Source organism: Biomphalaria glabrata, chromosome 18 (assembly GCF_947242115.1).
Source record: "Biomphalaria glabrata chromosome 18, xgBioGlab47.1, whole genome shotgun sequence".
NCBI lineage: Eukaryota > Metazoa > Mollusca > Gastropoda > Planorbidae > Biomphalaria > Biomphalaria glabrata.
Genome location: NC_074728.1, coordinates 1,827,154 through 1,854,236, shown reverse-complemented (window position 1 = coordinate 1,854,236; position 27,083 = coordinate 1,827,154). Strand labels below are relative to the sequence as shown.

General features: G+C 38.8%; 1 protein-coding gene across 4 annotated transcripts in view; it reads right to left on the bottom strand.

Annotated features, from left to right (window-relative positions):
- LOC106058646 (uncharacterized) overlaps window positions 1–27,083 on the bottom strand; it is a 155,798-nt gene that overhangs the window by 127,763 nt on the left and 952 nt on the right. The window lies entirely within an intron of this gene.

Sequence of the window (27,083 nt, the reverse complement as noted above, 5' to 3'; positions counted from 1 at the left end):
TATTATTATACGTTTTGCGGTTTACAAAACTAATTAAACCTAGAGATGTGCATGTATCCAAACTGTCACAGATGGTAACCTATTACAGTAGTACGCGTCAGGATCGATTCTTGAATATAGACAGCTGATGTGTATTTACACTTTATCATTATTGTGAAATCTCCTCCCTCTCCCTTTAACCTCCCTCTTCCTCCATTCCTCTCTCTCTCTCTCCCTTCCTCTATCTCTCTCTCTCTCCATTCCTCTATCTCTCTCCCTTCCTCTATCTCTCTCTCTCCATTCCTCTCTCTCTCTCTCCCTTCCTCTCTCTCTCTCCCTTCCTCTATCTCTCTCTCCATTCCTCTCTCTCTCTCCCTTCCTCTATCTCTCTCTCCATTCCTCTCTCTCTCCCTTCCTCTATCTCTCTCTCCATTCCTCTCTCTCTCTCTCCCAATGTATCGACTTTTTTTTTTTTTAATTTATGATAAACAGAAACAATGACCCAGTTCAGTTTTGCATATCACAAATCTAAATGACCACAATGGCTGTTAAATGTGCACACAAGTAACTATCATAAACGTCGCTCTAAACTCTAAACGTATCGAAGCGTGCCGCTCATAGGGACGTTGCGTAGATAGCAGTGACTGTGTTGGGAGCAGTGACGATGTGTGTTAGGGGCAGTGGTGATGTGTGTTAGGGGCAGTGGTGATGTGTGTTAGGGGCAGTGGTGATGTGTGTTAGGGGCAGTGGTGATGTGTGTTGGGTATAGTGACAATGTGTGTCAAGGGCAGTGAATATGTGTGTTAGGGATAGTGATGATGTGTTAAGGGCAGCGATGCTGAATATTCGGGCGGTGATGATGTGTGTTGCGATAAATACCACTCACAGTGCCGATGTGCAGTACTCGCAATGGTAGTAGTAGTACCCGCGCTGACAATAAGTGTCACTCAAAGTGCGGATGTTACACGCTACTTTTGACGACAATGAAAACCTTCACCGCAATCTCGCCATCTCACGGCCGCCTCATCAACAAAATCTGCTCCCGTTGAGCCATGCCATTAACCTCGTCGCGACATCATTAGGAAAAAAAAAAAAACCCTCTCTTTAGTCGTTCCATTTCCTGGTGGCGCAGGCCGATTCCGGGTTTACGCTGACCTCGCTCTGATGACGTGCTAGCCAGATTAGCTTCTGTAAACATAGTGATAAGTCTACCCAGCACACAAAACACAGGCTGTGTCTCACAAAGTGTGGATAAGCTCCCATGGAAACATAGAGGCTCACAATATTGACAGAGTCCAAAACAAAGAATGATTATACCCATTCATTAAGATTTGTGTTTAAATCCTCCTAGTAAAGTAATAAAAAAAAAAGTAAACATTCCATTTCAGACCTTTACGGCAGATGATGCAATGGTTATCTATGGCCAACGGTTAACAAGAGTGTCTTAAGGCCTGCACAACAACCAGCCGCCTTTGTTTTCCCCAACTGATGGCAAGTACCCATTAGAGGTCGGTGGACTCAGGAACGCATTAAAATCCCGAAATTCAAAATCCCAGTCTTCACCAAGATTCGAACCCGAGAAGCCTCGGTTCGGAAGCCAAGGGCTTTAGCATTTAGCCACCACACCCACAATCCTCCTAGATCAATTTTTTTTTTTTACTGTTTCGGTACTTTAAGGACACGAAGAATAAAATACACATTGAAAATAAAGCATTATATTTTTGAAGAATACTTCTTAAAAAAACATATTGGGGGGAAGAAATCCACATTTACATCCATATGTCTCAATATTGTAAGATTCGCTTCTTTTTTTTCAAGATTAAACAAAAAAAAATAATAAGAATCAAGTAATCAACTTTTTAATTGATGTATGTTTTAATAGGAACAATAAATAATTGTTTCAACTTGATCCGAGAATGGGGAGTGGGAGGAAAAAAAAAAGTATTCAAAATTTGTTGCAGAAAGACAGACAGACGAAGTGACAGATGGAAGCTTTGTAACAACACAACTAATACATAGATCAAGATCTAGATCTAATATCGTAGTTAGCATAAGATCAATTTATTTATAGCTGTGTTCAAATATTGACAGGTTGTACAGTTTCTAGCTTAGCCACCATCAATCTGATAGCCGTGTTCAAATATTGACAGGTTGTACAGTTTCTAGCTTAGCCACCATCAATCTGATAGCCGTGTTCAGATCCTGACAAGTTTTACAATTTCTAGCTTAGCCACCATCAATCTGATAGCCGTGTTCAAATATTGACAGGTTGTACAATTTCTAGCTTAGCCACCATCAATCTGATAGCCGTGTTCAAATATTGACAGGTTGTACAATTTCTAGCTTAGCCACCATCAATCTGATAGCCGTGTTCAGATCCTGACAAGTTTTACAATTTCTAGCTTAGCCACCATCAATCTGATAGCCGTGTTCAAATATTGACAGGTTGTACAGTTTCTAGCTTAGCCACCATCAATCTGATAGCCGTGTTCAGATCCTGACAAGTTTTACAATTTCTAGCTTAGCCACCATCAATCTGATAGCCGTGTTCAAATATTGACAGGTTGTACAGTTTCTAGCTTAGCCACCATCAATCTGATAGCCGTGTTCAAATATTGACAGGTTGTACAGTTTCTAGCTTACGACCATCAATCTGATAGCCGTGTTCAGATCCTGACAAGTTGTACAATTTCTAGCTTAGCCACCATCAATCTGATAGCCGTGTTCAAATATTGACAGGTTGTATAGTTTCTAGCTTAGCCACCATCAATCTGATAGCCGTGTTCAGATCCTGACAAGTTGTACAATTTCTAGCTTAGCCACCATCAATCTGATAGCCGTGTTCAGATCCTGACAAGTTGTACAATTTCTAGCTTAGCCACCATCAATCTGATAGCCGTGTTCAAATATTGACAGGTTGTATAGTTTCTAGCTTAGCCACCATCAATCTGATAGCCGTGTTCAGATCCTGACAAGTTGTACAATTTCTAGCTTAGCCACCATCAATCTGATAGCCGTGTTCAAATATTGACAGGTTGTATAGTTTCTAGCTTAGCCACCATCAATCTGATAGCCGTGTTCAGATCCTGACAAGTTGTACAATTTCTAGCTTAGCCACCATCAATCTGATAGCCGTGTTCAGATCCTGACAAGTTGTACAATTTCTAGCTTAGCCACCATCAATCTGATAGCCGTGTTCAGATCCTGACAAGTTGTACAATTTCTAGCTTAGCCACCATCAATCTGATAGCCGTGTTCAAATATTGACAGGTTGTATAGTTTCTAGCTTAGCCACCATCAATCTGATAGCCGTGTTCAGATCCTGACAAGTTGTACAATTTCTAGCTTAGCCACCATCAATCTGATAGCCGTGTTCAAATATTGACAGGTTGTATAGTTTCTAGCTTAGCCACCATCAATCTGATAGCCGTGTTCAGATCCTGACAAGTTGTACAATTTCTAGCTTAGCCACCATCAATCTGATAGCCGTGTTCAAATATTGACAGGTTGTATAGTTTCTAGCTTAGCCACCATCAATCTGATAGCCGTGTTCAGATCCTGACAAGTTGTACAATTTCTAGCTTAGCCACCATCAATCTGATAGCCGTGTTCAAATATTGACAGGTTGTATAGTTTCTAGCTTAGCCACCATCAATCTGATAGCCGTGTTCAGATCCTGACAAGTTGTACAATTTCTAGCTTAGCCACCATCAATCTGATAGCCGTGTTCAAATATTGACAGGTTGTATAGTTTCTAGCTTAGCCACCATCAATCTGATAGCCGTGTTCAGATCCTAACAAGTTTTACAATTTCTAGCTTAGCCACCATCAATCTGATAGCCGTGTTCAGATCCTGACAAGTTTCTCAAATTCGGTCAAAATTTACAGATTGTAGCGATTGGTAGAGACAACATTATGTGTGCTCACGAGTCCAGGTCAAATCTATGCGATGTGTGCCTACGCATTCAACATGAAAGTGCGCCTATTGTAATTGAATCAATTAGTATGCGGGGGCATATTTGTCTTCGGTCTCCCAGTGAACTTCTATTGCGTGCCTACGAAACGTCACTCTTTGAATAGAGATTATTTTTCCCTGTCGGTTCTTAGAAATATACCACGTCGTTAATTAACTGTAAAATGTTAGTACTTATCACTGGCGGGTCCGGTGGGGGGGGGGGGGGGGGGGGGCGGAGGGTCGATTGCCCCCCACTCATAAGTTCTGGATCCGCTAGTGGTACTTATTTGGCCCGTGGCGTGGTGCTTATCAGGCAACTTGACCATAGAGCATTAAACAAGAAAAATATTAAAAAAAAATAGTTTTTAAAAAGAAAAAGCTTATAATAAGCGTAATTATATCAATTAGTTTGGATCTATCATATAAAAAAATTTATAATAGATCTAGACCAACAATAGAAATCTGTGCTTTAAGAAATAGTTTGACTAATAGTTTTTGTTTAGCGCTATTGCATGCTTTTAGCTTTCTCAGTGCGCTATGATGCTATCACTTGTCTGGACCAGTTGGGAAGAGGTTTGGAGGGGGCGAGAAGGGGCTATTAGAGCATGGAATGGGTTGCCTGAGTCAGTCATGACTTGGCAGAATTTAAGTCATCGATTAACATGCATGACTAGATTGGCCTAGGACACGCATAGGGCGTAATTATCTACTTTTTTGGAAGTAACGTCTGTATTTGATAAGATAAGAAACAACAAAGCAGTCGGTGCTTAACCTTTTTGGTTTTCAGCTCAAAGAAAATAGTTGACACACAGTTGCAATGAAGAGATTTAGATTGATTTAACGGCATTCGTCACACTAAGACTAAGAATATGACTTTAGGACTAAGACTTAACCCCATTGGCTACCTATCAAGAGGTCCCGAGCTTGAAACCCGACTCGAGCTAAGCTGTGTTTTGCCGAGCGCCTCAAGGCAGCATGGGAATCTCCCAGCCCCCTCCCCCCCCCTTCCCTCAAGTCCACGAACTAGATTGGGCCAGGCTATAACACTGACCCTGTGTGAAAACAGTGCACAAGAACATTTCGTACACTAAGCGCGTGCCAGATGTGTCACTCAAAGCCAGTGACTGGCCCCAATGGACAAAACAATACTAAATAAATGTAACTTGTCCTCACTGAGCCAGATACTGGCTAAGTCATAGGTCCCTGATTTTGGGGGGGGGGGGGGGGAAGAGAATTAGCCAAAAACGTCTTGGGTAACTCTTGCCAATTAGAGCACATAAAAAGGTCAAAACTTGGACCATAAATCCTCCTATACAATACCAATGTCAATGTTACAAAATGTGTATAACACGTTGAGTCTCGATAAAAAAAATTAAGACTAAGACCAAGACTGAGACTAAGACTGAGACTAAGACTGAGACTAAGACTAAGACTGCTTTAGTGATCCATATGGAAATTTGTTGTGATTACAAGGACTTTTTTCTCATATATAGACAACACTACAGAAAACAGACGACTGACTCTGATAAGTGTTGGCCTCCTTTAGTCGTAGAACGACTATGGTTCATCTCGAACACTTTTTTCATGCCGGTGTGGAGCACTATTTTGGAGAGATACTCCCGTCTACATATATCGTAGTTGGCTTTCGCTTTGGTGGTAGAGGAGCCGGCCATTTTTCGTGTGACACGCTTTTCTTCCAGAGCTGAGGCCCATGTTTTGTTTTTCGCTGTCCATAGCTGTACACTGTCTCACTGCAACTAGTGCGGTCTAGGGCTATGTCTTCCCAATGGTCAGTTTCAATGTTCACTGTATTTACGTTCCGTTTGGTTACATCCACGTAACGGAGGTGGGGGGGGGGGGGGGCGATCAGATTTTCTTGAGCAAGACGCGAGTTGCCCGTAAAGTGTGTAAGTGTAATCTCACAATTAAGTAGTGAGTTAGGCCCAAATTAAGTCCAAAACAGTTCAATCTAAACTTTCCAAGCACCTACTGAACTAACGCTGTTTAATACAGCGTCAGCCAAATATTACCGTGAGAGTATCGATTACATTGATAATTGCTGAGAATCGATTTCTGCAATTGATTATCGTAACATAAAGGTCAGATCTCACAAGACACAATTCAACAAAAAATCGAATTCTAGCATAAATCGCTTTGCCGCGATATCGTCAAGTATTCCAACAATGTTTTTAACCACGTGATCGCCTGAATTACAGACAGATGGACAGGATTTATATCCACTGGCGTATTGTTCAGGGTGTCAGATACTACTGGCTTGAGCCCCGCTGGTCCGCACCGGTCGCAGAAGACGCAAAGTTGACAACTAACATTTTTTTTGGGAACGTGTGACATACGAGAACCTGTCAATCTGTCAAGACGCTGCCAACTACTGATCAGGCAATTTTATACCTTTGATCGGATTGAAGCGGTCTTCTTTCTGCTCGGCGCAACCGACGTTAATCAGTTAATCTTGGGTTACATTTCGTTGTCATTACCTCCCCTTTGTTTTAGAAACCGTATTTACAACTGGAGATTCCCATCTATGGCGGATAGCTATACCTAGCTGTTTATGATGTATATACAAAACATACGCGCGTTGATTATCTAGGCCAGTGTTTCCCAAACTGTATTTCGAAACCCTTGTGCTCCGCGAGGCCAGAATAGGTGTTCCTCGAGCCACTAGAATAATTAACTAATAGGCCACCACGTGAATTAATCTCTCCAAAAAAAATATAAAAAAAATAAGCAAAACTTTCCGCTAAATACTCAGAATGTGCGAAGTGTTCCGTTAAGGGAAAAGTTTGAGAAACACTGATCTAGGCATTATAAAACGTTTACGATAACGCATCACTGTAAAATCTCATTTCCAAGCTCTTTGGCCACTGTTGATTGTTTAGCTAGCAACAGTGAGCTTTCGAGTGTCCTTGACATTGTTTAGTCTTTTTTTTTTTTTCATCTCTACTAATCTTCTCGTTTGTTTGTTTGTTGTATATTCTTACGTATTTCTTCAGGTTTCCTTCTATCGCCTTCTCTTCTTTGTCTATGTGACTGCATTGTATTGCGTGAAGAATGTAAAGCGTTCTATCAAGTAGTGTCACGCTGGCCACATGACACCCTGGTTATCCGTGGGTCAAAGAAGCCGGTGACCTTTTTACATTCGCCTGCCCTTCAGATCGCAAGGTCTGAAAGGGGGAACTTAACACTAGAACTCAGTGGACTGCAGGTTCAGGAAAATCTTCAGAGTTTAAACTGTTTCTAGCAAACAAATTAAACTCCTCCCCACTCCCTGCTCTTCCCCTGCACCTTTGTTAATTTAAAGCGCTTGGCTGCCGAACCGAGGATGTCTCGGGTTCCAATCCTGATGTTGTTTTTTTAAGTCGAGCTTTTTCATGGCACCCTTTGGTCTATCCAACTCTTATGGGTACCTGACATTAGTTGAGGTAAATAAATGGCGGTTAGTCGTTGTGCTGGCCACATGACACCCTCGTAAACCACGAACAACACAAACAGATGGCCTCTACATCGTCTGCCCTATAGATCGCAAGGTCACGGATCGCAAGGCCTGGAAGAGGGAATTTTACTTTACATGATAGAACGAGCCATAACAAATGACTACACACATATTACATTTGAATTAAGAGATTGATTGTGCTTTTTAGTGAACCCTGTAAACGAAACAACAACTGTTTGAGAACCCTTACTTTGGCATAAATAGTAGTCGCATCTAATTGGTTCTGTCAGGTGAATCAATGTCATATCTGGCTTTCATCTTTCCGGACAGAGAAGAACGTGGAATCAAGAGATCAAGTCTTGGACTAAACAGTTAGGGGAGTGGGCGGGTTGACAGTATTGATCAGTTCAACGGGCACAACATCAGTGCTCACGTTCACTCAACGCGCGCGCACACACATGGTTAACTTAGAGTTTAGAGCAATGCAACACAGATGTGCTGATAAAAAAAAGTAAATGTCAAACCATCGCAGTTACACAGACGAAAAAAGATGTGCTGACAAAAAAGTAATGTCAAATCATTACACTTACACACAAAACAGATGAGCTAACAAAAAAGTAATGTCAAACCATTACACTTACACACACGACAGTTGTGCCTAACAAAAAAAAAAGTAATGTCAAATCGTTACACTTACACACACACTACACAGATGTGCTAACGAAAGAGTAATGTCAAACCATTACACTTACACAGACAATACATATGTGCTAACAAACAAAAAAAAAAACAATAGGGATATGTGCTAACAAAAAAGTAATGTTAAACCATCGCAGTCACACACACAACGCAGATGTGCTAACAAAAGAGTAATGTCAAACCATTACACTTACACACAACGCAGATGTGCTAACAAAAGAGTAATGTCAAACCATTACAATTACACACAACACAGATGTGCTAACAAAAGAGTAATGTCAAACCATTACAATTACACACAACACAGATGAGATCGCAAAGCCTGAAAGGGGAAAATTAAAAATACTTTTTATTAAAGAACAACAAAGGGACCCGCGGTTATCTGTATCTGTATCTATAAGTAAAAATAAAGATCTCAATATTTGATTCTAAATAAAAATGAGGAGTTTAATATCTGTTAATTTGTAGGGGGGTGGGGGAATATCAACTCGTTAAATAGCCCATGACATGTTTCAAGTAATAGTGTCAATGAGGCGTTGGACAGGATTAGACTGACAACATTCATCACAAGGTCTTTTGTAAACGCATGTAATGCAAGACGAATGTACCGAGCGATCTGGAGCTCCACCAGAGCAGATGAATGACTTTATTAGACGAATGACTTTATTAGATGAATGACTTCATTTCTTCAAAGGAAGTCACAGCTACCGGAGAATCACGAAGTCTAATTGATGTGAAATGAAATCTGGCGAAACGCTGTACGAAGACAAAGGGGCATTACAAATAGACAATAATGCCCTTTATTTCATTCAGACCGAGAGATGGCCAGATAGATACATCATAATTAGCTCCTGATTTAATCGTAAGTACCCGATATTAGTGTTCGATCTTTCCTGGGCGAATAGCAAAATAGCGAAGAAAATCCACTAATCTATCCACACAGTTCGAATCCAAGTTAAGACTGGGTTTTTGAAGCTCAGGATTTTTAGGAAACCGTTGAGTCCAGATAACTCTAATAGGTAGATGGCATACTGTGGGGAAGTCAAGGCGGCTGGTCGTTGTGCTGACACCCTTGATAGCCACAGATCGCAAGGTAAGGGGTTCCTTATTCTGCTCCACAGATCGTAAAATCTTAAAGGGGTTCCTTATTCTGCTCCTCAGATCGCAAAATCTTAAAGGGGTTCCTTATTCTGCTCCTCAGATAGCAAAGTCTGGAAGAAATACCTTATTCTGCCCCATAGATCGCAAGGTCTGAAAGGGAAACCTTATTCTGCCACATTCATTGCAAGGTCTGAAAGCGAAACCTTATATCTTATCTTATCTTATATAATACAGACGTTACTTCAAAAAATAAGATGATTACGTCCTACGCGTCATGCAGTTAGTCATGCATATTAACCAATGACTTAAATTCTGCCAAGTCACTGGTTTTCCTGGCTAGCTCAGGCAACCCATTCCATGCTCTAATAGCACTAGGGAAGAAGGAGTATTTGTACAAATTTGTCCTAGCATATGGGACGAGGAATGTGCCTTTATCTTTGTGTCTTTCTGAGTATTTTATTAAATTTTGTTTTTGTATTTGAAGATTATGGTTCAGTGTTTTATGTATGATTGCTACTTTACTTTTGAGCCTTCTGTCCTGAAGGCTTTCTAAATTTAGTGATTTTACTAAAGGTGTTACTCTAGTCAAATGTGAATATTCGTTTGTTATGAATCTCACTACTCTATTTTGTGTCTGTTCCAGTTTCTTAATGTTTTCTTGAGTTGAGGGGTCCCAAACGGAAGATGCATATTCTATTATTGGCCTAACCAAGGTTAAATAACATTTTAGTTTTATGTTCTTATTTGATTTATAGAAATTTCTTTTAATAAATCCTAATGCTATGTTTGATTTTTTTTATAGTTTCATCAATATGTGAATTCCATGACAGTTTTTCATTTATTATAACACCTAGGTATTTTGCGTTTTTAGTCTGTGTTATTGGTTTGCCAAGAATAAGATAAGTGGAATTAATTTGTTTTAGTTTTTTTGTTACTCTTAACAACTGACATTTTTCTTGGTGGAAACACATGCTCCAACTTGATTCCCATTTCTGTAATTCATCTAATTCTCTTTGTAAAATATCTGTGTCTTGTGTTGTTTTTATTGTTCTATATATTATGCAATCGTCTGCAAATAATCTGACTTTTGTTCCTGAAGTAATGCAATTTGGTAAATCATTTATGTAAATTAAAAATAGTAGTGGACCCAAGACTGTTCCTTGAGGTACACCTGAGTTTACTGTTATTGGTGTTGATTTAGAGCCATTTATTATTACAGTTTGTCCTCTCCCTATCAGAAAATCTTTAATCCACTGATGCAGTGGACCATTAATGCCGAAATATTTTAATTTTTTAAGCAAACTATGGTGGTAAACTTTGTCAAAAGCCTTAGAAAAATCTAGTAAGATAGCATCTATTTGTTCACTATTATCTAAACCTTTTGAAAAATCATCAAAATCATCAATTAGTCCTATTAGTTGTGTTTCACATGATCTATATTTCCTAAAGATCGCAAAGGCTGAACGCGGGACTTTATTCTGTCCCCAGGTTTGAATGTTGACTAAAGATAAACTTAGTAGGCAAAATTTTAAAAGTACTTTGAGTTAAACAACTCTATAAAGTGAATATTCAACAATTTTTTAAAACTTCTGAGTTCTAGAGCGTGAGGGCTGATTTAATTTTCTGGTGCAATATTTTCTAGACATCGGCATAATTACACAATTTAAAATCTGAATTTTAACAAAAATATTTTTTTATAAAGAATTATTTCATTGTAAGACCCAATGGGAGCTGAATGTATAGGCGCAAGTAATTAGCAAGCTGAAGTGTTTTTTAGATTCCATCGGAATTGGAGTATACGCTCACTGCAACATGATGTGTATGGAAATGAGCTCTTATCCCCGCTTTGAGCAGGCTAAAAATCTGATCACTCCTACATGCCATCGTGTGTTGGAATAATGCAGTGTTTCCCAAACTTTTGGCCTATGCGTACCCCTTCTGAATTTTTCGTAACGCTGAGTATGAAAACAAAGTTTTGACATTGATAAAGTGGGCGTTTCGACGCAAGTTTTAACACCCCTATCCATTTCCAATTCTTAGTAGAACTTCGTCTTAAAAAAAAAAAGCACTGTAAGCACTTAAAATAAATAATAAAAAGAATTTAAAACCTATGATATTTTATTCTAATTTGTAATGTAAACGGGTATTTTAAAAAAATCAGCATCGTTAACTATTTGCAACGCGTACCCCCTTCATACTATTTCCGTACCACTTTGAGAAACACTGGAATAAAGAAATAATCTACATTCCATTTCAACACAGTTTTGTTTTTATTCACAATATTAGCACAAGTTACGACAGTACGGCCATGGAATGAGATCCTCAGGGCTAACCAAGACTGTCCTGCAGGACCATGAAAAAGAAGAGGACAAAGAAAGCGATGGGAGGCCAACCTAAGAGACGGGTCTGTCTGTTGGTCAGACTTGCACAAGGCAGAGAAATGGAGAAAGACGACGTGGTGCCCCAAATGGTACAACAGACTCAAAGACAGGTGAAGGTGAACATTCCCACATGAACTAAAGTGTGCGCACTTGTAAGAAAATCAACCACCTGAAATAAAGATCGCCCATCAAGCAATCTGGCGCTCTAAGGCATTATCTCTACAGAACAAGATACGAATCTATAATACAAAAGTTAAGCCTGTCCTTCTATACGGTTCAGGGACATGGAGAGTCACTAAAGCAAAAATGGAAAAACTCCAGACTACTGTTAACGGACGCCTACGCCAGATATTAGGAATTAGGTGGCCAGAAAAGATAACTACTGCCAATTTGTGGGAGAGAACTAGACAAAAGCCCAGAGCCCAAGACATCAAAAGGCGAAAGTGGAGCTGAATAGGACACACCTTGCGAAAACCTGTGGCCACTGTTGCAAGGCAGGCACTTGATTGGAATCTGCAAGGAAAGAGGAAAGTGGGCAGACCCAAGAAAACCTGGAAGAGGTCAGCCATCAGTGAAGCTGAGGGTACTGGAATGACATGGGAGTAGATGGAGATATAGATAGATATAGATAGATAGATAGATAGATAGATAGATAGATAGATGTCGGGAATTTGTTTGTTTACATCGATTGTCACCCCTAGTATTTGTTTATATTTGTGAACCCGTGAGATTGTGTACTGACTTATCTTCCGTGACTTGACCTTTAATATGTGTTTATTTTCGTCATTCACTGTAATAAGGCTTTAGTTGTTAACACTGTTGTTGTTTTTGTTGTTGTATTAAAGTACGACACTAGATTCATATATTCACGACCACAAATAAAACAGAATATACAACACAAGCTCGAACCCCCCACCCCCCCAAAAACCTCTCTTCTCCTTTTTCTCTTTCGCTTTGAACATCAACCCATTTGAAACGCTGACCAATAATAGCTTATTGGCTTGTCCGACCAGCAGGATTACCGCTTTAGCCCAGATACTTAATTACGCCGGCCGCGGACATAAGACCCGGGGCTATCTGGGGCTATCAGTAGTAACACTGTGGAAGTCTGGCACGGCAGTGCGCTTGATGGATAGTAACAAATACAGAACTCGCTGGATCTCAAAAAAAAAACAAAAAACATTCCATATAACATAGTTCTTGATATACAATGTATAGTGCGACGGACTGGTTAGGTCTGGGTCACCTCTCACTTAAACGACGATCATTATCTGATACCTTGATTTTTTTAAGTGTTTTTTTTTTTAAGATTTTACATTTTTTAAAGACCGACAGCAAAGCCCAGGAATTTAGTATGCAACAAGCAGAGTTGGGGGATGAGGAATTATCCCGCTTAGAACCGGCTCTAAATCTGACCGCAACAACATGCAATCAATTTCTTCCACCTTTCAACCCTTCTCTCTTTTTCTGTCCATCTCCTTAGCACGCTACCTCACACACACACACAACCCCTTTTTTTTCCAGTCCCTATCACACACATTCATTTTTGTCTAAACCCAACGGGCTGGCCTGGTTATCGCAGCTATCATTAGCGCACTCCAGATAAAACGCAAGGAACGCCGCATAACAAATTGATGTCAACCCTCCCCCCCAGACTCCCAAGCGCAGACCTGGACAGGCACGCACATCCATTGATAATCACACACACACACACACCCCAGCAACTTATTTAACTTATCGATTTGATGGTTTCCATTGGGAAGACGACAACACGAGGGCTAAAAATGTTCCCCTAACAGTTTGATATCACGCCATGATCTACACAATATGTTACAGTGTATACAATCTCGAGTTCCCACGCAGTTTTGTCTTAACTCTTTCTCTCCGAACTGACGATACCAACGTTGATTCCACCAAAATGTGGTCAATAATTACGGAGAGAAAGAGTTAACTTAGCTTTTAACAGAATAGAACGTTTGGCGGCCTACATGTCGGGGCTTCTACTGTTTTGTTTTATAAACCAAGAATCTGGGGGGTTTTGTTATTGCTTTTTTGTTTAGATTATATAAATACCTAGAATATTTTTTTTTCTTATGTTTTCTGATTATCAGCTTTGGTTATATCTGAGGCTAGATACTTCAGAACAAAAGGTAACGCTGATAGATAAAGACCGAGCAATTTCCCAGGGTTACTTCTGCAATCTAGCTTCGGAACCAGTGGCGTAGCTAAGAATTTGCCATCATTTATGGGCCAGGAGGGGGCCCCTGCATTTTTCGTAATATTTAAAGTAAAAAGAATACACTGATTTGGGGGTGGGGGCCCGTGTGGGGGTGGGTTCAAATTACCCCCTCCCTCCAACACCCTAGCTACAACTCTGTTCCTGTTCGGAACTTAGCAGCAAACAATTATGAAGTGAGCTGTTAACGTAGCCATTGTCTAAGTTGGCTTCCCCTTACGATGATTTGTGAAGTGAAGTGTATGATAGCTGTCTTCGGCATGGCATTTTTATTATCATCTCCAATACCTATATATCTCACTTGGCCATCAAGGGTTGAAGATTCAAACAAAGTAGACCGAAAGAACACATTTACTTGTCAGCAGACCTACACAACTGAAGTACAGATAAACAAAACGTGAAAAAAAAAAGTGTACTTATTTTTGTGTATAGTATTACCAAGTCTTTACTGGAAAAAAAAAATATAAATTATTTGACGCCTAAAAGAAAATAATGAAGATACCCAAATCTGGTGGGGAAATATCCAGCGGTGAAAGCAATACCCATTTACTTAATGGTAACTTTATTTCCCTCATACGAGACGGACTGTGAAAGGTTCCCGTTGCTTTTACATCGCCATTACGGGGGCCCCCGAGACAAACGTGGCCCATTACCACCAGCTTGAGAGTCTCTCAGTACACGATTAAAAGGTGGCACACGTTTAGCCCATTGGAGAATGTGATACCGAAATGTCCGTACATTTAGACAAGAAACTCTACATAATGGTAATCACGTGTGTGTATGGGGGACGGGGAAACAGTTCCACCACTACATTCTAGCCACAATCCCAAAACGTGTCTTAAATTACAGGCTCACATTAGACAAGAAAAAAAACAACATAATATTCAATTACCATTTCAGCATTGATAAGCCATCATAAAAAAAAACATCCTATCATAATAAATTTCATGATTACGTTTCATATTCTCGCTGGAGGTGGTGATGATGACGGTGCAGTAACGGAGGTGTCCGAGGTGGTGTTTGCTAGGGGGCGTGTTTGTTGAGATTTTGAATTGGATTTTTAGGACATTCTGAGCCAACCCAGCTCTTATGGGTACCTGATTTTTATTAGGGAAAGCAAAAGCGGATGGTCGTTGTGCTGGCCACACGACACCATCTTTAACCGTCGGCCATAGAACAAGGCGACCTTTAAATCATCTGCTCTATACTACGCAAGGTACGAAAGTGGTAATTTACTTTTACGGAGGTAGTTAAAAAAAAAAAACAAATTTGAACTACGATTCAGAATGTGCACACGAGTGAGGTAGAGAGTGCTGCTGTACAACACACAGCCTCAACGGTTAGTAGACTTGATAAGCAAAAAAACTTTAATAGCCCCAGCGTTAAGAAGTCCCACTGAACATCGTATTTTATAAACAACCCAAGACTTGCCTTTTGTAGACTGCTCGACAACTGACAAGCTACAAGTTTATTGCAGCTAGATACTAATCAGACAAGCTTCAAACCTTTTTTAAAAAACTAAGTTAAGTAAACAGTCTAAATGTTAAAAACCCCCCTTGAGACCTTGCGATCTATGGCCGAGGGTGTCATGTAGCCAGCACAACGACCAAATGCCTTTAAATTCCTCAATGAGCTTGTTCCGTATGTCTTATACGTCACGTGGTAGTGTTGTTTACATTAATGGCCTCATTGAAATCAATGGGCTTGTTCCGTATGTCTTATACGTCACGAGGTAGTGTTTTTTTACATTAATGGCCTCATTGATATCATAGTTTCATTTGAATATGAAAATAGTGTATATCTAGACATATTTAAGGAATTAAAAGTATGTTACGATTATTTCCCAAATTGACATATATCTAGGCTGGTACTAGCTCTAGATCTTCATGTTATCATAGGAAGACATTGCCACGTGTAAGTCAATAACCACGTGGCTTTTTTTAAAGTAGGTCAGACATTCGGAACAACCCCCCCTCCCTCCCCCCCCCCCCCCCATGAACTTTGGGTACCCATTAAAATAGGAGGACACAGTGTTGTCCTAACTATCTCGAAATTCAACATAAAAATAAAAAAAAACCGCCTTCACCGAGATTCGAACCCACTCGGCTCGGAAGCCAAGCGCTTTACCACTCAGCCACCACATACTTTTGTAGGTCAGTGCACGTAATTTAGACCTCGAGCCAAAAGCAGAGACACCAATCTCCGCCAGATTTCGAACACCGGGGGGACAAAAAAAAGGGAGGGGGGAGGGGAAACGACAAATTTGTCTTTTTTCAAGGATACACACGCCCAACAAACTATTTGCAGCGAAAGCGATTTAATGGATTTTTTTCCCCTCTCTAATTAATGCCTACAAAATGGAAGGCAACGGTTCGAGCCTTGCAAAGAAAAAAAAAAAAAAACATCATTAAACACCACCTCGAGATTTTCTGATTATAGACATGATCTATGGCGTCAGTTGTATGCACCAATCTTTCATGGCGTGGGTTCAAATCTGACTGATGCTTCAAAGAGTTTAAACTTCTTTGTAAACCCAAAACGAGACCGTGGCAGACAATGTATTCAATAACAACATTGAACTGTTTATGAATAAACCAACAACCCCCCCCCCTCCCTTTCTACACACATTTTTACCAAACCACTAAACAACACCAAACTTAATAGATAAAAACCTCCAAGGCCATAGTACAGGGAGTTCCCATCTGTGTCCACTAGCTGTGTAGTCACCTTGGACTTCATTAAGTCAACAAACTGAGGAGTCAATGATGACCACCGATCGAACACGTTATTAGATACACGCATTCAAAACAATTTCCACTCAAACACGCTCGCACACACATGACCAGAGAAGCCAAGAAAAACATGAATGTTTCCAATAAACTAGCCGGATAAGACCCGCTGCCTGCTGGCCTTAGTTTTGGTATTACTGATTTTACTGATTTGATTTACTGTATTGACTTTAGATTTTAGATCTATGTTAAACATTGGGAATGTTCCCTTCACATTTGTTTTTAATATTTTGCCACGAAATGAAAAGTAGAGTGTAAAAATGGGTTTACCCGATTTGTTAAAAAGTTTCGTTTTTTTTAATAGAGAAACAAGTAGGTACCTTTTTGTCTAATGTAGGGCCCTCCAGTAGAGGTAGGGACATTAAACATGCACTTCGGTCTCTGCCATGATCAAAGGAACATTTATGCCAAGTTTTATCAAGATTGGTCAAACTTTTTTGATTTCTATGCGGGACATACATACATACTTTAAGCTTTATATATTAGATGAGACTTCTTCACCCATGCAGTGTTCTCAATGGACATTAATATTCCTTCAGAACTGTGTGTTATAGAGTGCGTGTGTGTGAGATGGTGTATGGTGACGTGAGAAAGAAGTTTGTGATTGGTTGGTGTGAATGATGCAAGATAAGAGGCATTGCCGTAAGCTGTCTCGGGTAGGCCAGACGAGTCCAGAATGCCAGAGTGAAAAGACGTGTTTTTCTAGTGAGTTTAGATTTTGTTCCAAAATACCATTCTATATTATTACTAAAGTCTACTACAGTTATTTCATCCCAAACCAGTTTGGCGCTACAAGTCCACGACCGTTAGCCACGCTGAGCATTACTACATTCTAGCCTGGTCGAAGTGCAGCGTGGTTCAAATAAAAAGGTGAATGCGAATATTGAATATGAAAACATTTCTTTTAACCCTGTAACAAAAAAATACTCAAATGCAGATGTTCTAATGCATGCAAGGGGAGAATTTAAAAAAAAAAAGGTGGGGGAATTGAGAATTTGAAAAATATGTTTTTCAAAAAAGAAAAAGGAGAGGGGGAGACAAAACAGTTTTTTGTTTGAGGCAGAAAGAAAGTTCTGCTAGTTCTAAAGACATGACCTCTCGTGTATTTACCGGCATAGCGAGATATAAATAGACATTGGCGAATTTTTAATGATCAGATATTCACTAATCCATGGTATTATGAGAGAGAGAGAGAGAGGGGTGGGGGAAGGAACAGAAAGAGAGCGAGAGAAATAAAAACGATTCTATTTGTGCTAAGCATTAGCAAGCGGCTGTATCGATCACAGCGAACAAGATACTATTTCAGCTCCAAAAAAAAAAAGACACGGGAGGACTGCAGATTGTCGGAAATAGTTTCAGATTGTACAACAGTTACTCCATACTCTGTGCACACTTTTTGATGTGAGTTTTCTAGTCAACCATTGAGACTTGCAACATAGGTGCTACCTTTGGCAGGGGCGGACTCGGAGAATTGGAGGCCCTGGACGAAGAGAATTTAGTGGGGGCCCAAACGAAAAAACTAAAAAAGAAGCAGCGAAAAAAAAATAAAATTACGCAATTTATTAAAAACCTTCCCGTCTATATTAAAATCGGGAAAAAAAAATGAAATTCATATACGGCAACTTCCGTAGTAGAGACAAGAGTTACAGTAAACAGAGTCATTGTGATCTACTAGGTTTGAGATCTGATCCAAGTTACGCATTTTTTTTTCTCTTAACTCTTTTTTACCCCTTTGAGAGGCCATCACCAATGGGAGAACCTAGTTGACTGCCTAGTTTGCCTATGCCTAAGGCCGGCCCTGTCTTTGGGCTATAACCAGTATCTCGAAAGCAGCCATTCCGGGCGGAAGTCACGTGTTCACAGAACACAGCTTTTTTTTTTTCTCCAAAGGAAAACAATTTCAAAGACGGGATGAGTCACACATGTTTTGGCAGTTAGAAATGTTCATAAAACCCAGGTTTATTAAATGTATAACTCTGACCTCAGCTCCAAAAAACACTGCGATTGAAACCAATGTTTAGACCTACAAATAGAAGTCATTTGAATGAAATCACACACAGTTGAATCATAACAGGCCTCAAATAAGAGAAACATACATCAAGCGTTGATGTTTTATGTTGTTGACAAGAAAGTATGGCCAGGAAACACTATTCCTGAATGAAAATGTTAATTCCTTTTATGTTTGTCTTGCGGTATTCCTTGATGACAACTGACACCATATCTAAAAATAACCTCTAGCACATAAGGTTACCGGATATCGAATTCCAGATCTATTTATATCGTGAACCAATTCGTATTGTGAACTTAAAGTGACAAACAGGAACGTTTAAATGTTAGCACATGTCAACGCCGGAGATGGGGGAGGTATACAAAAGAAAATCAGCATTAACAAAGCTTTTTTACAAAGTCTTTATCAGCTCACTCTGTCTGGTAAAAAGTTTGCACACGTTATTTCTCCCACATACACTCTCGGATCAAGCAGAAATTTGGCACGATTATATCTTATACCGGACGATACAAGAATTAATTTAAAAAAAAATAATTAGTTAATAAACTATTGGTAATTAATTTTTAACAAGGGAAAGAAATTTTACTTGACTGATGCTGAGGTATAAGTGGAATTTATACTTTGTAGGTCGCCGTTTTAAAGTTTGAAGCTAACGATTGATAACTATGAAACCAATTTTCATAAACGATTCGCTGGCGGAATGGTTATTGTGTTGGTTTGAGGAGGCTTTAGTATGCTTGAGCTCTCGAGTTTGAAATCAGGTCTTTCAAATTTTTTAAAGAATAAATACATTTAAAAAGTGATCACGGTAACATTCACCCAGACATCCCCTTTCTTTCTTCCCTCCCCCTTTCCCAACTGGTCCAGACAAGCGATAGGATCATAGTGCATTTATAAAGGTAAAACATGAAATCGCCTTAAACAAGAACAATTTGTAAAAATATTTCTGGTTGCACAGATTTATTAATATAAGTTTTCTTTCTAAAGTTTTTATTTTTTTATTTTCTTGTATTCCTTACTTTCAATGTCGGATAAAAATAGTACTGTCAATTATTAAGGTCGGCTACTCCATCTTTCAAAACTTTACAACGAGTGTCTAGCGCATGTGAGCTTGTACGTGTGACGGTAATGATGGGTGTGTTGATTATTATTCAAATTCATCGATCGGATGAGCTGGCTTTCATCCAAGAAGTTATTTTAATTGATTACAATTTTCATCTTTCTGTGGACCCCCATTCGATCGTCTCGTGAACCCCTTGGGGGACCGCGTACCACAGTTTGAGAGAGCCTCTGGTCTAGTTGATACTATATCCTTTAGGTATATGTTATCTATTTTAAATTGTGTAACTGTGGCATTTTACGTCTCGAGAGACGATCTTTTCCCTTTGCAACTTCTTGTGTGACTAAAGAGGCCAATCCTTGATACACAGCTGCGATCGCAGGTTGGGCATATATAATAAATTTAAAAATTGTGTAGTACATATAAATCTAGATTTTCTTATTTTCATCATGCTGCAAACCATAGAAAACAACAACAACTTATTTTGCAACAATAAGTCTCCGTCACAACAAATACTGTCTATTACTAAGTTGAATTTAGTGTATCTATTTTTAAAACATTGATCTATTTACACGTACAAGCGTTATGCAAGATATGACGTACTTGTAGCCTGAACAACGCGTTGTACTGCCTTCGAGCCACAGTTCATATAAAGATATGTGTGTCAAATGACTTCGTGCTTTATAGCAAGACATAAAAAATACTATTATAAAATTATAAAGAACGATGCTCTTATTTAAAAAAAAAAGGTACTGGCCAGAAAGGTAAAGATGACAGAGCAACGTACTGATACACTTGACTACAGTTGTTTGAAGAAAAAAAAAAAAAAAAAAACGACGGTGATGAAATTTGAGAACCAAAACGTCATGTGTTGGCGGGCTGACTGCAGGCTAAGGACGTGACAGGCTAAGATAAGAAACATCATCAGACTAATTGGAGGTGACGGCCAGGACACTGCACAAGCTTTAAGTCGGCTATAGACAGAAACAGCATTTCAGATAATTGGGGGAGAGGGGGGGGGGAGACTAAAAAAAAAAAGATGACCCATTCTAAAAATTATGGAGCTGATGACAAGAACTTCTTTTCTACTAGCTCGTCTTCTCCGTGTACTGCATTGCAGCGACTTCTTGAGAAATGAAACACACTACGATAAAATTTGACGTCCGAGATCTACATCAATGTACACCAGTGTTTCTCAAACTTTTTTGTCTGGCGGCACAGTAAAAAAACTACAAAAATTTCGCGGCACATCACGAAGAGCAACAGTTGTTTTATAATAAAAAAGAAAAAAGATTTTACCCGTTTTTAAGTATCACATTTAATGTGAAGGGTGTGCCTGTTTTTGAGAGCAAATTCGATCTAATCGAGACTCCAGAGCCGACAAACAAATTCGCATTTCATCGTCTATTGTAAGAAGTCTTTCTCTTTTCTTAGACTTGATTTCAGTCAGTGCTGAAAATCCAAACTCACAAAACCATGAAGATGCAAATGGAAGAATTATTTTGATTGCTTTTAAACTGATTGCAGGATATAACTTGTTGATTGAAATCCAAAAGACATCCAGGCTTTTCTCGGCAAAACTTGACTTAAGAACTGCATCGTTTTTTAAATCTATGAGCTGTTCTGCTTCTTCAGTTGTCAGATTTGTAGCTTCATTGTTTCCAAATGGATAGCTGACCCATCCATATTCATTACTTCCAATTGTTGGAAAGTAATGCTGCAATGCTGACTGCAGGTGTGTCAAAGTGTCCAGAATTTCGGGGGTGATTTCTTCATTTGAAGCACATTCATTGTAAGTAGGAAAGCAGTCGAAGACTCCTTTCGAGATCTTACTTTGCCACAAAGACAATTTTTCCCCAAATGACTTCAGTTTTGAGGATGCAGTGATGATGGTTTCCGATGGTCCTTGAAGACTTAAATTCAATGATTTTAATTTATCAAATAAATCAGAGAGAAATGTCACCTTAACCCACCAGATCTCGTCATGAATTGAAAATCCAAAGTCTTTTTTTTTTCAGCCTCCAAGAATGATATCAACTCGGTCTTGAGTTGGACGACACGTTTTAACACTTTTCCCCTGGAGAGCCAACGAACGTTGGTGTGATACAGGAGACATTTGTAGTCTGAGTCCATTGCTTCACAGAGCTGAGAGAAAAGTCGGGATGCAAGCGGTCGAGATTTGATGAAGTTTACAACTTCAATCACTTGGTCCAGAACAGACATCAAATCTTTCGGCAAAGATTTGAAGGCAAGAGCTTCTCTGTGGATCATGCAGTGAACAACTAATACATTTGGATTTTCTTGACGCACAAGAGTGACGAATCTCTTTCTATTTCCTTTCATGGAAGGACAGCCATCGGTGCAAACGCTGACACAGTTTCTCCACTGTAGTTTGAATAGCAAAATGTTTTCGTTCACCACTTTGAAAATATCTTCGCCTTTGGTCGTAGTTTGTAAGTCTTTTCAAAATAAGAATTTGTTGACACATTTTTCATCCTTTATGAACCGAATAAAAGCTAGCAGCTGGGCTTTGTCGCTAACGTCTGTGGATTCATCAACTTGAAGAGACTACAGCAGAGACACTTCATCGTCAGTCACGTCGAAGTGTTCGCAGATTTGATCTTGTAAATCTGACGATAAGTCTTCAATTCTGCGCGAGATAGTATCATTTGACAAAGGAACTTTTAAAATTTTTTCGGCGGCATCGGGTCCAAGAATAGTTTCAACAACTATTGCTAAAGCTGGTGCAATGACTGATTCAGCCTCTGTGTGTGCTTTCTTGCGTTTTGCTAATAACTGAGCTATATTATAACTTGCAATTAATCCCTTTTCTGGCAGCTTTAGGTAGTTCGTAAGTTTCTTAGCTTGTTTATTTTGTTGAGCCCTGATGTTTTCAAAGTATTCCTTCGGTTGCGCTTTTACAGCTGGATGTTTTGTTTCCATGTGTCTCTTCAATTTGCTTGGAACAAGCGCCTCATTCGACAGAGTTGCATTGCAGATCAGACAGAATGGCAATGGAGCATCTTCAGTTCCCGAAGATATGAAACCATATCCGATGTAATCTTCTTTGTACCTTCGTTTGGTTCCTTGCTTTTCATTTAACGCTTGCGCAGTTTCATTCTTGCTAACGTATTTCTCCATGGATAACAATGAATAATGCTTATTGAAAATTTGTTATTATTAAAATTCACCTAAACAATTTACATGAAACACAACGCTTATTATTTGTAATAGTAGGCTAGTACAGACTAACAAACACTTGCTTGTCTGTTTAAAGATTAAATGCTGGTTTATTCAAGTTAGATCGTCCATATATATATAGGCTTAAAAGAAATTCAATTACTCCCCCCCCCCCCCCCTATCTGTTAATGAGCACATTCTTTCAACATGCCAGCATTGTGGGTTACTGGGTTACACTAACAGGACGGGGCTGACAAAACAATAACATTTACTATCACATTATTATCGTAACCAATTGAAGAACTGACGTGAGTCTGCTAAGGCGGCCTACATTTGAGTCATTATAATAATATTTGTATAGTGGACAATGCCATAACGGCCATAACCTGAAGAGCTAACAACCCTTTCCGTCAATATGGAGCGACACACTACTATTACTGGTCATTGCAAATGGGGATGTCATCGCAACGTAAAAAAAAATTAATAGTAGGCAGATTGTGTAACGCTGCACTTGTGGCTTTCTGAAAACTCCCGCGGCACACCTGCAAATCTTCGGCGGCACACCGAATGTTTGACTTGGCTACCAAGCACTACACCAAATCACTAGTTTAATACAAGCAAGGAGACAAATGACTAGGTCAATACAGGTAATGAGACAAATGACTAGTTCAGTACAGGTAATTAGAGAAATGACTAGCTCAATACAGGTAATGAGACAAATGACTAGGTCAGTACAGGTAATTAGAGAAATGACTAGCTCAATACAGGTAATGAGACAAATGACTAGGTCAGTACAGGTAATTAGAGAAATGACTAGCTCAATACAGGTAATGAGACAAATGACTAGGTCAATACAGGTAATTAGAGAAATGACTAAGTCAGTACAGGTAGTGACACAAATGACTAGGTCAATACAGGTAATTAGACAAATGACTAGGTCAGTACAGATAATGAGACAAATGACTAGGTCAATACAGGTAGTAGTGACTAGGTCAATACAGGTAGTGACACAAATGACTAGGTCAGTACAGGTAATGAGAAAAATGACTAGGTCAATACAGGTAATTAGACAAATGACTAGGTCAGTACAGGCAACAGACAAATGACTAGGTCAATATGGGTACTGAGACAAATGACTAGCTCAATACAGGTAGTGACACAAATGACTAGGTCAATACAGGTAATTAGACAAATGACTAGGTCAGTACAGGTAGTGACACAAATGACTAGGTCAGTACAGGTAGTGACACAAATGACTAGGTCAGTACAGGTAGTGACACAAATGACTAGGTCAGTACAGGCAACAGACAAATGACTAGGTCAATATGGGTACTGAGACAAATGACTAGCTCAATACAGGTAGTGACACAAATGACTAGGTCAATACAGGTAATTAGACAAATGACTAGGTCAGTACAGGTAGTGACACAAATGACTAGGTCAGTACAGGTAGTGACACAAATGACTAGGTCAGTACAGGTAGTGACACAAATGACTAGGTCAGTACAGATACTGAGACCAATGATTAGGTCAGTACAGGCAACAGACAAATGACTAGGTCAATATGGGTACTGAGACAAATGACTAGCTCAATACAGGTATTGTGATTAATAGCTAGGTACACACAATATGACTAAAAAAAAAGCACACACATTCAAAAAGATAAACTCTAATCTATCAGCCAAGAGGCCGAATGATACATTGATACAATCAATACTGTTGGCAACATAATCAAAGAAGCCACATCACAAGATCAATAACCCCCGGTTACTGCTTGGTTTGATGACTATCTAATAATTGATGGTTGAATCTAATAAAAGTCTATTCTTGAAATATTTATAGCTGAGACTTATTGATATGTCTGTCAAAAGGGAAAAAGTTCACTTCTGAACACTCAGAAAGAATCAGACATCTTTAGGTTTACATACATGGTTAGTTTAATTGTATGTAAGTGCTGACAGATAGTGTTTGTACCACCAAATCACTGGATCCCTTATGAACTGAATGCACAACATACTGACTTTTTTAATACAAAAAGTTGAATCTATAATAGTTTTGTTTTTCAAGAAAAAGCCTTAGATAAAAAAATTAAACTTTAAGCCATTTTCATGACAAATACTTTTCAACATTATCTAGGTCATATTATGAAATGTTACATTGTTTGAATTCACCTAGATTGTATGAACTGGTAGAACAGGTATTTTGGCTAACATCCTATTTTTATAGTTCACTATGTAAAGACAATGACAGACAATGTAGAACAATGAATAAAGAGGATTGGAAGCTTCTTATAACCTAAAAGCCCAATTATAACCTCACAGACTTTAAGCATTAACTTTAAAATGACTTCTACTTAACAAGATACCTATGGGTTTAATTTCTTTTTTGAAAAAAAAAATCTACAATTACAATTACACAATTTTTCACCAATAATAGTCTAGATATTTTTTCCCTCCTTTTCCCTTAAATCTATTGTAACTAAGACTTAATCAAGCATTCCCTGGGATAGGAGCAGATCCACTTATCATGGGTGGGCTGATGAAAAAGAAAATGTTCTGACTGACATTACTTTTATAACAAAACAAAAAAGGTAAATTTGTGTCATTGCTGATAAGAAAGGAAAAGAATACAAATGAGATTGTATATCTAGAATTAAATCTCTTCTAGAGACAGAAGTCATTATTTTTATTTGTTTTCTTTTACTAGTCATTTGACTATTTCATATACAAAATGAGAAACTGACAACATTGAGAAGCTGTAACAAGGTATGTGGAAAAAAAAAAAAAGTTCAGCATGTAATAAAGTGCACATTGATGTGAAGCCCTGCCAAAAGGTTGGCACCTATCTTATAAACAAGCCCCTTCTACCCAAAGCTTACTGGTTTAGGCACCAGTTACTCTTCTTCGCCCCTTCTCCTGTCAGTGAAAAAGGTTACATGGGACTCAATATCTGAGCCACACATGAAGGCCAGGAGTTGGACTGGTTGTCAGAGGCTATTTGAGACGCAGGTCATTAAGAAGCATTTTATAGGTAGTGGATTGCTTATATCCATTATCACTTCCGGCAATTGCAACCTTGGCTGGCTATCCACCTAGGAGAAGGAAAACTCTTAATTCAAACCTCTGCTGCCTTGAAGTTATACCGAAACATGGAAAAGACTTCAGGAGGATAATATGACTCTTAGGCAATTAGCAGCACACAGTCCTACACCATGGCAGAACCTGTGACGCTGCTAGCCTGAACTGAATCAGCACTTGCTGTTCATTTAGATAGATCAGCTGTTTGGAGAGGTGGGAACTGCTGTTTTGGCAACATCATTCCTACCACAGCTAGTGCCCAGGCATCTCATTTCAAGAAGATGATCCATAGTCACTTTGAAACTGAAGGAGGCTAAGATAATAACATTTTAGCTCTTTCTTTGTGTTAATGTTGTCGTGCTAATTGCATGTTAATAAGAGACATCAAATTCTACTATTTCTTTGGTTTTCCTGGCTGATTTAGGCAACCCATTCTATCCTCTAATGGGAAGTAGGGAAGTAAGAGCACCCTGCTGAATGGAATAAGAAATGTGCCTTTGAGTCTTGATTTGTTTTTGTATAATTTGTAAGTTATGGTTCAGTTTTTTTATTGCTTTATCATTGTTCTGCTTTTTAGTATTCTATCTTTGAGTGTCTCTAAATGTAATGATTTTACAAATGGTGTTACTCAAGTCTATGACTAGGAATATTCATTTGTTGAACTGCTGGGATAAAATGTATAATTGACTAAATTCAAAGGTCAGCATTATCTTAGAGTTTAGGCTCTTTTAACTATATACTCAATTACAAGTCTACAGACTATAGATGAATCTAGATAGATTAGAGTCTAGAGTAAAAAAAAATATATGTAAATAGAGAGTAGAGTTTACATCTATTTATATGTTCTACAGATCAAATGCTATTCTAGATTTAGATCAAGTAGAGCAGTTGAGTTGACAAGTTGATTAGTTAATCTACTGATAATCTAGAATCTAGATCTCTTCTCAAAATTAATAATAATTTAATAGAATAATCTATAACTATTTTGTATAGATTATAATAGATATCTAATCAGTAGATGACAGATCTAGATCTCTATAGTCTGGTCTAGATAGAGTTAGATCTATCATTCAGTATCATTTGACATAGCTAGTCACCAGCTAGTGTATTCTATTATCATTCTACTTCTAGAGATCTAGATTCGATAACACTATGCACTAGACTAGA